Here is an 8,954-nt window from a genome sequence, read left to right on the forward strand (position 1 = left end):
ACTATCCATATTTGACAATACAAGTTAATTAATTTAAACATTTGAATTGCATTGGTTTACTTTGTACATCAGCAAGGCTGCAATACAATGTGATGTAAGAGCCAGTCCCCTGAGTTTATACAAGATGTTTCCACATTAAAACGCAAAATAGTAAATTATTTGAGTCTATTTTTAATCAACTCTAATATCTGATCGTGCGTCTCCTTCCTTAGAGCGTTTATATACATATTAAAGTTAGTTTTGTTTGTGATTTAAAAGTGTAGCTTTATCATCATGTGCAGTAACAAACAAAACAAAGAGACTAATTCATGTGTTTATAAAAAGAATATTTATTATAATCAGTTCACAGATCTGAGTCCAAACAGAAACTTCACCCTTCTGAACTAAGAGGTTCTGCTTCAAAGTGAAGTTTAAACAGACTGAAATGTCCAGGCTCACTCATCCACTATTCATTCATTTATTTCTGCATGTAGTTATTTATTTAACGAGACTTAAAATCAGGTTTCGTCGTCCACAGTCCGAGTCCCGCCAGACTCCCTTTAGGAAACCTCTGATTTAAACTTCAGGCTGTGACAGTCCGCTCCGCTGAGTCCTGGTTCTAGTTCTCCCGGGCTTCCCTTCCCTCCAGCCGTCCCAGCAGTACGGCCCGGGCCTCCAGCAGCGTGGTGTCGGTTTTGGCTTCCAGGAAGCGGGCAGTGAGCTCCAGATCCTGCAGCCGCAAACGGACTCTGCTGCCCCGTTTTAGCTTCTCTCCGTCCGCCGGCCGCCGGCAAACGCAGTGGAACTTCCAGCCGAAATCTACATACAGGTCGTCCTGGACTACGTGATAGATCCTGCCGATCACCACTCTGTCTTTGGCCGGTCCGATCTGGATCAGCGGGGACCGGCGCAGCAGCGAGACGAAGCGGTGTTCCTGCCCGGGGAAAGAGACGCTGCCGCCGGCCATGGAACTCTCCACCTCCCGCTGCCGCCGGAGCTCAGATTGCAGGTCCAAGGCGGCATATATATCATAAAACACATTCTCACCTGTGAACTGTTATCCCTTGCAGTTTGGTTTTTGTCATTTCTTTCGTTCCAACATCCAAAAACAGTTTGGCATCTTTAGTGCTAATCCTGCGCCACTGAACTCTACCTATCGATCTGCGCTCGATTGCTCTTCCTTCATCCTCCAAGTACCCGGATGTCTGTCTCAGTAACTTGAAATTGAATTTGCTGATCTGAATCTGAATAGTGAGAACTAAATGTGAAGATATAGAGAGTTTAATTTTCAGTGAAGATCAAATTTTATTGGATTTCAGTTACAAATGAATAAATTCAATTTCAAATTATACTATTAAGATTAAATTTTTCAATGCAATGATTCAAATTAAACAATACAATTTCAAATTATGTGATTCAAATTCAGTTTTTCAATGCAATTATTCAAGTTTAGCAATTCAAATTCAAATATAAATGATTCAAATTCAGTTTCTGGTGGCACATATTTCAGCCCATAAAAAACGTGCTCTGGTTTATTGGCATTTTTTTAAAACAATCACAAACACCTTGGAGGGGGCTAAGCGCCGGTCAGAGCCACGGTGCTGCTGCGAAATAGCCTCGGGAAGGAACTTGTTTTGGTGGAACGTGTGTAAGTTCAAAGGTTGTTTTTAGTTGTGCAACAAAAGCTGACATTGAACAGACATGCTGGATTTACCCTGCAGAGATCTGAGGAGCAGTTATTTCTGATTTCTGAGCAGTCCTCAGAAATCCACCGGAGTTTAAAATACCAACACAAAGAAAGTGGAAGGTTACGTTAGGTGTCCGTTACGGACATCCGGCCAAAAAGAGTGACATCTGGCAAAATTTCTGGCAGCACCGGAGCAATACCCGGAGGTGGAAGGTCGTGCATATAGACTAACTATTTTCTAATGCAGTCAAACTCATGATTCAAGCAGGAGAGTTCCATGTCCATCCAAGCCGTAGAAGTGCACATAAAGTTGTCTATGGGAAAAATGAATAGGACTTTTATTTCTGAAACCAGGGTAGGGAACAGCTCCCCATGCAACTCTATATTGTTGTTGTGGAGTCAATGAGTTATCCGTGGGCTACGCCTTGAGCTAATCTTTCATTTATTTTTAGCATATTTCTTTACATGTTGGCAGGTTTGCATCAGTAAAAGTATGCCGGATTACCTTTTAGCAGTTGCTGTTTTCACTTGAACCATGAATGCACAGGCAACAATCACCCAAATATAATTTGAAAATGTCAAAACATGATCATAATGAGGCAAGATCTAAAGTTAGGAGGAGGCTCTATGATGGTGTCTAAACACATTAACGTGTATCCACTGACGCTGAGAAGGAGTGTGATTTTGATGCAATCAAACCAAAACCAGAGCGAAACAACACCAGGAAATAACTCTAAAAGATAGTAAATCCATTCCAAGCCAAACACTTTACATCATTACCACAGCCACAATCAAAACACAAATCTCCAGCAGGTTCACCTCCATAGACCCTCCATCTTGGAGTATTTACATCTCGTCCAGAGCACACAGAGGCATCAGCGCTCGAGCGGTTTCCAGCCAACGGATGGCCTCGATCCGACGGTGGTCAGTACAAGCCGGCTGGAGCGGGCCGGAGGGCGGCGCGCTTCCAACAACGGCCTGGAGGAAAGCCAAGCGTTGCCACGGTGACAGAGCTGCAAAGAAAAATCTCTTTGTATTGTTACCAAGGCAACAACTGTGGATAGGTGGGGAGGGAGATGGACTGATGGAGAGAGAGAGAGAGGGGAGAGTTGGGGAGAGGGGGAAGAGAAAAAGATGGAAGGGGAGAGATTGGGAAGAAGAGGGTGTGAGTGAAAACGAGGAAGGCGAAGGGACGAGGAGTCGTTTGCGGCAAAAAGGATATGAGCTCAAGCTTTTATTATTCCCTCCATCCCTGCCTTGTTTATGCTGGATGATTCTCGACTGCGTGGGAGAATTTACAGTTTGCTGTAACCTCATCCCAAACAAAGTTACTCAGCAGATTCTTTTGAGTCAGATAGATACAGAAGCGCTTCTGTGTGAAGGCAGCTCAAACAGGACACAATAAGTCAGTGTCTCCTTTACCAGGCTGTACGTCTCCAGGGTGGCCAGCGTAGTGAGCTCTGCTATAGCAAACCCACTCTCTATTTTTTTCCTTTGTGCCTCTATTTCTCATGTATTACACCCTTTTCCCCTCCGTTGTCTGTCTCCCCCCCCTCTTTTTCCTCTGGAAACAACATTACAACATTGTTTCGAGTTTGAAATTGCGACTTCAGAACGTTTATTGGAGTCATTTTGATAACTTTTGTACTGCTCTGCTCGGGGGCTTCACTAATTAAAGTGTTTGAATTGATTGCATACATCTTGCTGGGAAGATTAACACCGCAGAAGTGTTTCTTCTCAGCATTTCTGGATTTAGCATATGCAAGTGTGAATCTGTGCGAGACGAAGAGAGAGAAAAAAAAAATAAAATCACTCTTCTAAAATGGCTCCGCCGCAGCTCTATCTACATGATAATAAATATAATGAATAATGTAGTCGTTTGACTTTCTTTGGAGGCCAGAGACGTGTAAGTTGACAGAAGGACTTGACAAAGGGAGGATGAATGACTTCATTTCAATATGCTCTTGGTCACATTTGGGTTATGTATGCAGATTTATGCAACCCTCCAATTTTTTAGGGCTGCTCGTTACTCAAAGCAACTGGAAATTTCTCATCAGTCCCACGTCCCCCCCCCCCCCACAAATTCTGCACTTCACACGCAGCTCCACACATTCTAATGTGGACGAGGCGAGCGAGATTAGAGGGAAATTGAATCAAATCAAATCCCCTGAAATTGCACGGAGCTCGGCGGAAAGAGGACAGATCAAAAGGAAAGGTATCTGTTATCTAACGCCAGCATCGCATCTCATCTCTCCTGATTGCCTGGAGACAATCAGCCACTCGGTGAAGGGAGAGACAAGTTTTGAGCTCAGCACAAAGTCTCCGAAACCTCCCGTGGTGTTGCAAATCTGTTAGTGTCCACGTGAAGTGTTTTGTGTATTGTTTTTTTTTTTCTCTCAACACGATCAGGCCGCTGGAGTGACAGGAGAAACAAGCACAGCAGGATAGAAGAGAAAAAGAAACCTAAGACCTAGGCAACCGCTGTGGTCTTTATTGATATTCCAGCAGAGTAGTCGGAATATTCAAATGTCAGTAAGCTCTTATCTCATTTAGGAGTCGGCAGAGATTAGGGGATAGGTGAACGAAGGGCGCCGGGAGGTGTCACACTGCTTAAACTCCTCGCATGCAAACAACACACACTTATTTGCACACGTGCACTCATGCGTACTCCATCCCAAAAATACACACACACACACACACACACACACACACACACACACATACACTCCACCTCACTCCCACAGAGACCTCCCTCTCACAAACACCTTTCTGCACTCAAAAACAGATGCACACACACACACACACTTTGTCTCTCACACACTTCACCTCTGTGCTCTCATTGCATGTTCTTTGCTTGCAGGGATGTCGGTGAGTGAAGGCTATTAGCTCAGTGGAGTCTCTCCTGCTGTCTGCTTAGGTTCAACTACAAAGACGGATCACTGTTTCAAATCAATATTGCTTCGGCCAGATCCTGGCTGTTACACAGAGAATAGTGTGTATTAACCCTCAGCTAATATCAAATCCTATTAGCTTCTTCCTGCTCCCTCCTATACGCACTTGTTCTATCTGACCCTCTATCTACAGTGTCGGCCTCACACGGTGTACATTTGTCATATTACACGTAATTCCTATAACTCTAGAAGAAAGGTTTTGGTTTTTGTTCTACTCTCCTCATTTCTTTTGCCAAAATGACCTTGCTCTGGAGACCTAAAACTGAAAGCGGCTCTCATCAACACACTCTCTCAAACGCACGCACGCATACTGGTCTACCACTGCCTCAATCGGTTAGTTAGTTTGTGTTATTGTGTGACTTTGGTCAATCCGAACTAACCCTTGAAAACCCCACAGTCTCAAAAAAAGGTCCGTCTGAAGGTTAGGAGCAGCCAAAATGTCCTCACCTTATGAAAATGTCCTCACTCTCATGCTCTGAAACTCCAATTGGTTCTCACAAAAATAGTTGTACAAGTACTCATACACGCACACGGGCAGAGGCCATTGGAGGCCCACCTTCTTCTGCAGGCCATGGAACTGATCCAAAAGGGCAACTTCGCTCCATTCGCATGGTTTTCAACTTATTGGGAAAACAATTAAGGCAAAAATACATACACACACACACACACACACAATTAGATACCGTATATATATATATATAGATAAATGCAAGGAGAGACAAGAAATGTATAGAGGGCTAATTTTATGAAAGCATGCAAATTTCCATTCTGCTTCTAGTTATTAAATGCACACCAGGAGCTACAATAGTATGGGGAAAATCCATGTATGTGTAGTAGTATTGGTGGTTTCTGCATATCTAAAAATAAAATTTTAAATAAAAAACATAATAAATGAAATACGTTGTCAGTCAACATTAAGCAAATACATTCTCAGTGAACTTTTTACAACTGCAGAGACCTTCTTTTAAAACATTTTCTCAAACCTATCTGCATGACATGTATATAAACCACGAGGGTGAGAGGAAAAATACATGTTTTTTTTACATTTGGGTAAACTGCCTATATATTTCATTTTTGTAATGAGTGTTCAATTTATGGCAGAAGTCAAATAAAAGTGCTGACACTGTACATATCGCACTGTGTAGTTTTTCAACAAGATATTTCTGGTGCATGGATTCAAAACAGTCACAGTTAGTCCTAAGGCTAAATAATAATAAATAATAATAAAAATAATAATAACTAGAAAATTCCACAGCAAATTTTGACAGTTTGCCTACTACTTGGTGCACATCTGAATAACACTGGCTAACCGTAAATCTGCTGTTTGACATGTCCTGAAAAGAGAGGACAACACGGCCTACAGTAAAGAGTCTCCATGATAGGAGGAGGAGTTTGTGTTTGGTTATTCAAACTTCAAAATGTTAGGGTAGTATTCAACTTTCAAATCACATTAATACTTTTTGAAATATTCAACCTTCTTTGAGACTTTTTAAAAAAGCCCTTAAGACATTTTTACATTAGTGTGTTTTGGATAGAATGCACAGAATCAGAGTGGGGATCCAACTGACTAAATTTGCAGCAGATGCAAATTTATTTTTACCTTGCTATACTATCCACAGTTTTAACGCTCATACATTTATTTGAAATCAAAATGTAGGGAATGTTGTGTCCTTTCTAACGATACGAACAGAGCCAAAAGTTTAAGTCCGGTGAACTCCATGGTTACATGTCTGCGACCGGCACAAATATTCCTACATTTTGGTCAAACAAAATGTAGGGAGAAAAATGTACAGTGTTGTGCCTTTCTAACAATGTACTTAGGGAGGCAAACAGACTTTCACATGAGGCACAGTTAGCTTCCAAGTGAAGCGGTGTCCACCATGCTGTGGTCTCACAGCATCTGATATTCCAGCCGAGGAGCATCTGTAATCAACTATTTGACTGAATTTCATAGGGAATGCAAAATGGTCCTGAAAAAGACCAAGCAAAAGGGGATGATCAGTGGGGAGTTGTGTTTCTTGTTAAAAAGGTGTGAGGACTGGATCACCAAGTGGCAGTTCCAAATTACCTCCTCCCATGACAGCTCCAACTACTTATACATGAATCTAAAAAATAAAATAATATATATATATATATATATATATATATATATAAAAACATGGCTGTGAAGTTCCACACCGAGTCTGACAGAGAAAATTCAGAGTTCAAAATGTGACTCCATTGTTGGCCTGTTTTAATGAGCTTTGCCAGTAGCCCGTGGTAAAAGTGCACTTGGATCCAGTGATAATGAGAAGCATAATGCTGCTCCCACTGCCTCTTCATGCCCTCCGTTAAAATAGGACCTGAGAGTTCTCTTCACTTGAAATTAGAGTTAAAAGAAAGTCCTGGGCTCGCAACAGTTTGGTGAGGGGGAAGGAATTAAAAAATGCCACAACAACAGGGTAAGATGGTATGTCCTGGTTTTTATATGCCACAGCTCGTTTTGATAACTTTGCTTCCAAGTGTCAGTCTCACCTGCCTGCCTCGTGGAAAGCCATTCGACACAATCTTCATCTTTTTCATCAACGTCATCATCATGGCCGATTTTATTTTTTGAACAAAGAATTCAAACGTCTAGAAATCTAGACGCACCCTAGCGGCAGCAAATTTAATTTGCAGCCAGGGGGGGTCTAGGCACTCTCCATTGGCTTGCGAGCTGGAAAAACCAAACTCTGGTCAGGCCAATCACATCGTGTATAGAGTCGGTGGGCGGGCTAATGGCTGCTGCTGCTGCTGCTGGGAACAGCGGTCTTCTGGAAGACTTGGAGTTAAGCTTTTCTTTGAGAAAAGAACAAAGAACGCCACTGAAGTCATTCTTAAAAAAGAAAGATGTGTTCGGAGTCTTGCCGACCGGATACGGCAAAAGTTTAAAGTTTAATCTATCAACTAGCTTCGCTACCTTCTTCGTTGCTCTGCCTTGTTGTAGCGCTATCCTATTACGTGCAGAGGGAATTTGACCCAACATCTTGATGTGAGTCTGGCTTGTGAGGCTATTCAAACGTATCACTAATTCAATAATTAACCGACTGTTTGAAGAGATTTTTCTCTGTGTCGTGAGTCTACTGTCCTACCTATAGGCCTTTACACGAAATGTACGTTTCAGTGACACGGGGGACACGAACGGGACACGAATCCTGGTCTCCTGGGTGAAAGGCCTGTGTTTTTGACCCATCCACCACCCCAACCAACCTTGGCATTCTATACAGTCTAGGTTTCGGACGGCAGCCTCCTGTTGTTGTTTTATGATCCTTATAAGTGAACAACACAGCGTGATAGGTTGATGTCTTTGTTTGCGTTGCAAAAGCTCAGAAAAATCGACCTTCTTCCAAAACAAAAATGAGGTTGATTTATCGCTGCGTAATGTGCGTATATGTGTACTGTGTGAAAGCACCTGTGACAAAAACAACAATTTGAAAAAAATATATCGACGTGCAAATTAATCGCACGAACAAAACATCTTTGTCAAAGACACTGGACAAAAACACAGTAAAGTTGCGCCGTAAAACCAAGACAATTAACTGAAAGACGCTAAAACGCTCCATAGAGCTGCAGAGTCTGGCGATAATTATCTGTGGGTTAATCACTACGAGTGCTTTGATGCCTTGTTAATATTAAAACAAATTTGGTGCAGCTTTAAAAAGGCACAAAATGCGACACAGTTTAGAGACGCAGAAAGGAGGAAACTTGGGCAAAAATAAGATGCAAATCACATTAACCAGTAAGTAGATTCTTTGGTTTGATAGGTGGAGGAGTTGCTTTTTTTTGCTTTTGGTTGTTTTATGTTCACACTGTCAAACTAAGTGAATCAGGGCTCGTAAACAAAAGTCAAAAGTACAGGCACATATAGGTCTTCTGGACAGAAATTTAATGACTTGACATCCCACTAAAATCAGAGATGATTGACTGACTGCAGTCTTTGCTGCGATTTACGTTTTTTAATGAGCATCTTAACTTAACAGGTGTCTCCACGCTCAAGAGTGGAGCGTCATAAATCGGGTATGAATCTTCAGAACAAAAGCTGGCTGCAATGTAAAAAAACCTGGACTACGTGCTGTAGATGGCCCGGAGGTCAGCGAGTGGCAACAGTTCATTATATGAACTGAGACTAATAAGTAATGGAGAGCAGCTGGGTAGGCAGGTAATGAGGTCAGATGAGAGGCAGGTGTGATGCTCAGTGGTGACTAGTGGACAGGTAAGGAATGACAGGATGGTAATGAAAGACACTAAATATAGGAAATGGATGCATATGAAGGAGAAGGGAAGGATGGAGCTGATTCAACCATGATAGGTGACCATGG

At 42.2% G+C, this 8,954-nt stretch overlaps 1 pseudogene; it reads right to left on the reverse strand.

The window, feature by feature from the left end:
* Window positions 1-595: 595 nt before the first annotated feature.
* Window positions 596-7,194, reverse strand: LOC120551652 (annotated as a pseudogene).
* Between the last annotated feature and the right edge of the window lie 1,760 nt (window positions 7,195-8,954).

The sequence above is a fragment of the Perca fluviatilis genome, chromosome 21 (genome assembly GCF_010015445.1).
Source record: "Perca fluviatilis chromosome 21, GENO_Pfluv_1.0, whole genome shotgun sequence".
NCBI classification, from domain to species: domain Eukaryota; kingdom Metazoa; phylum Chordata; class Actinopteri; order Perciformes; family Percidae; genus Perca; species Perca fluviatilis.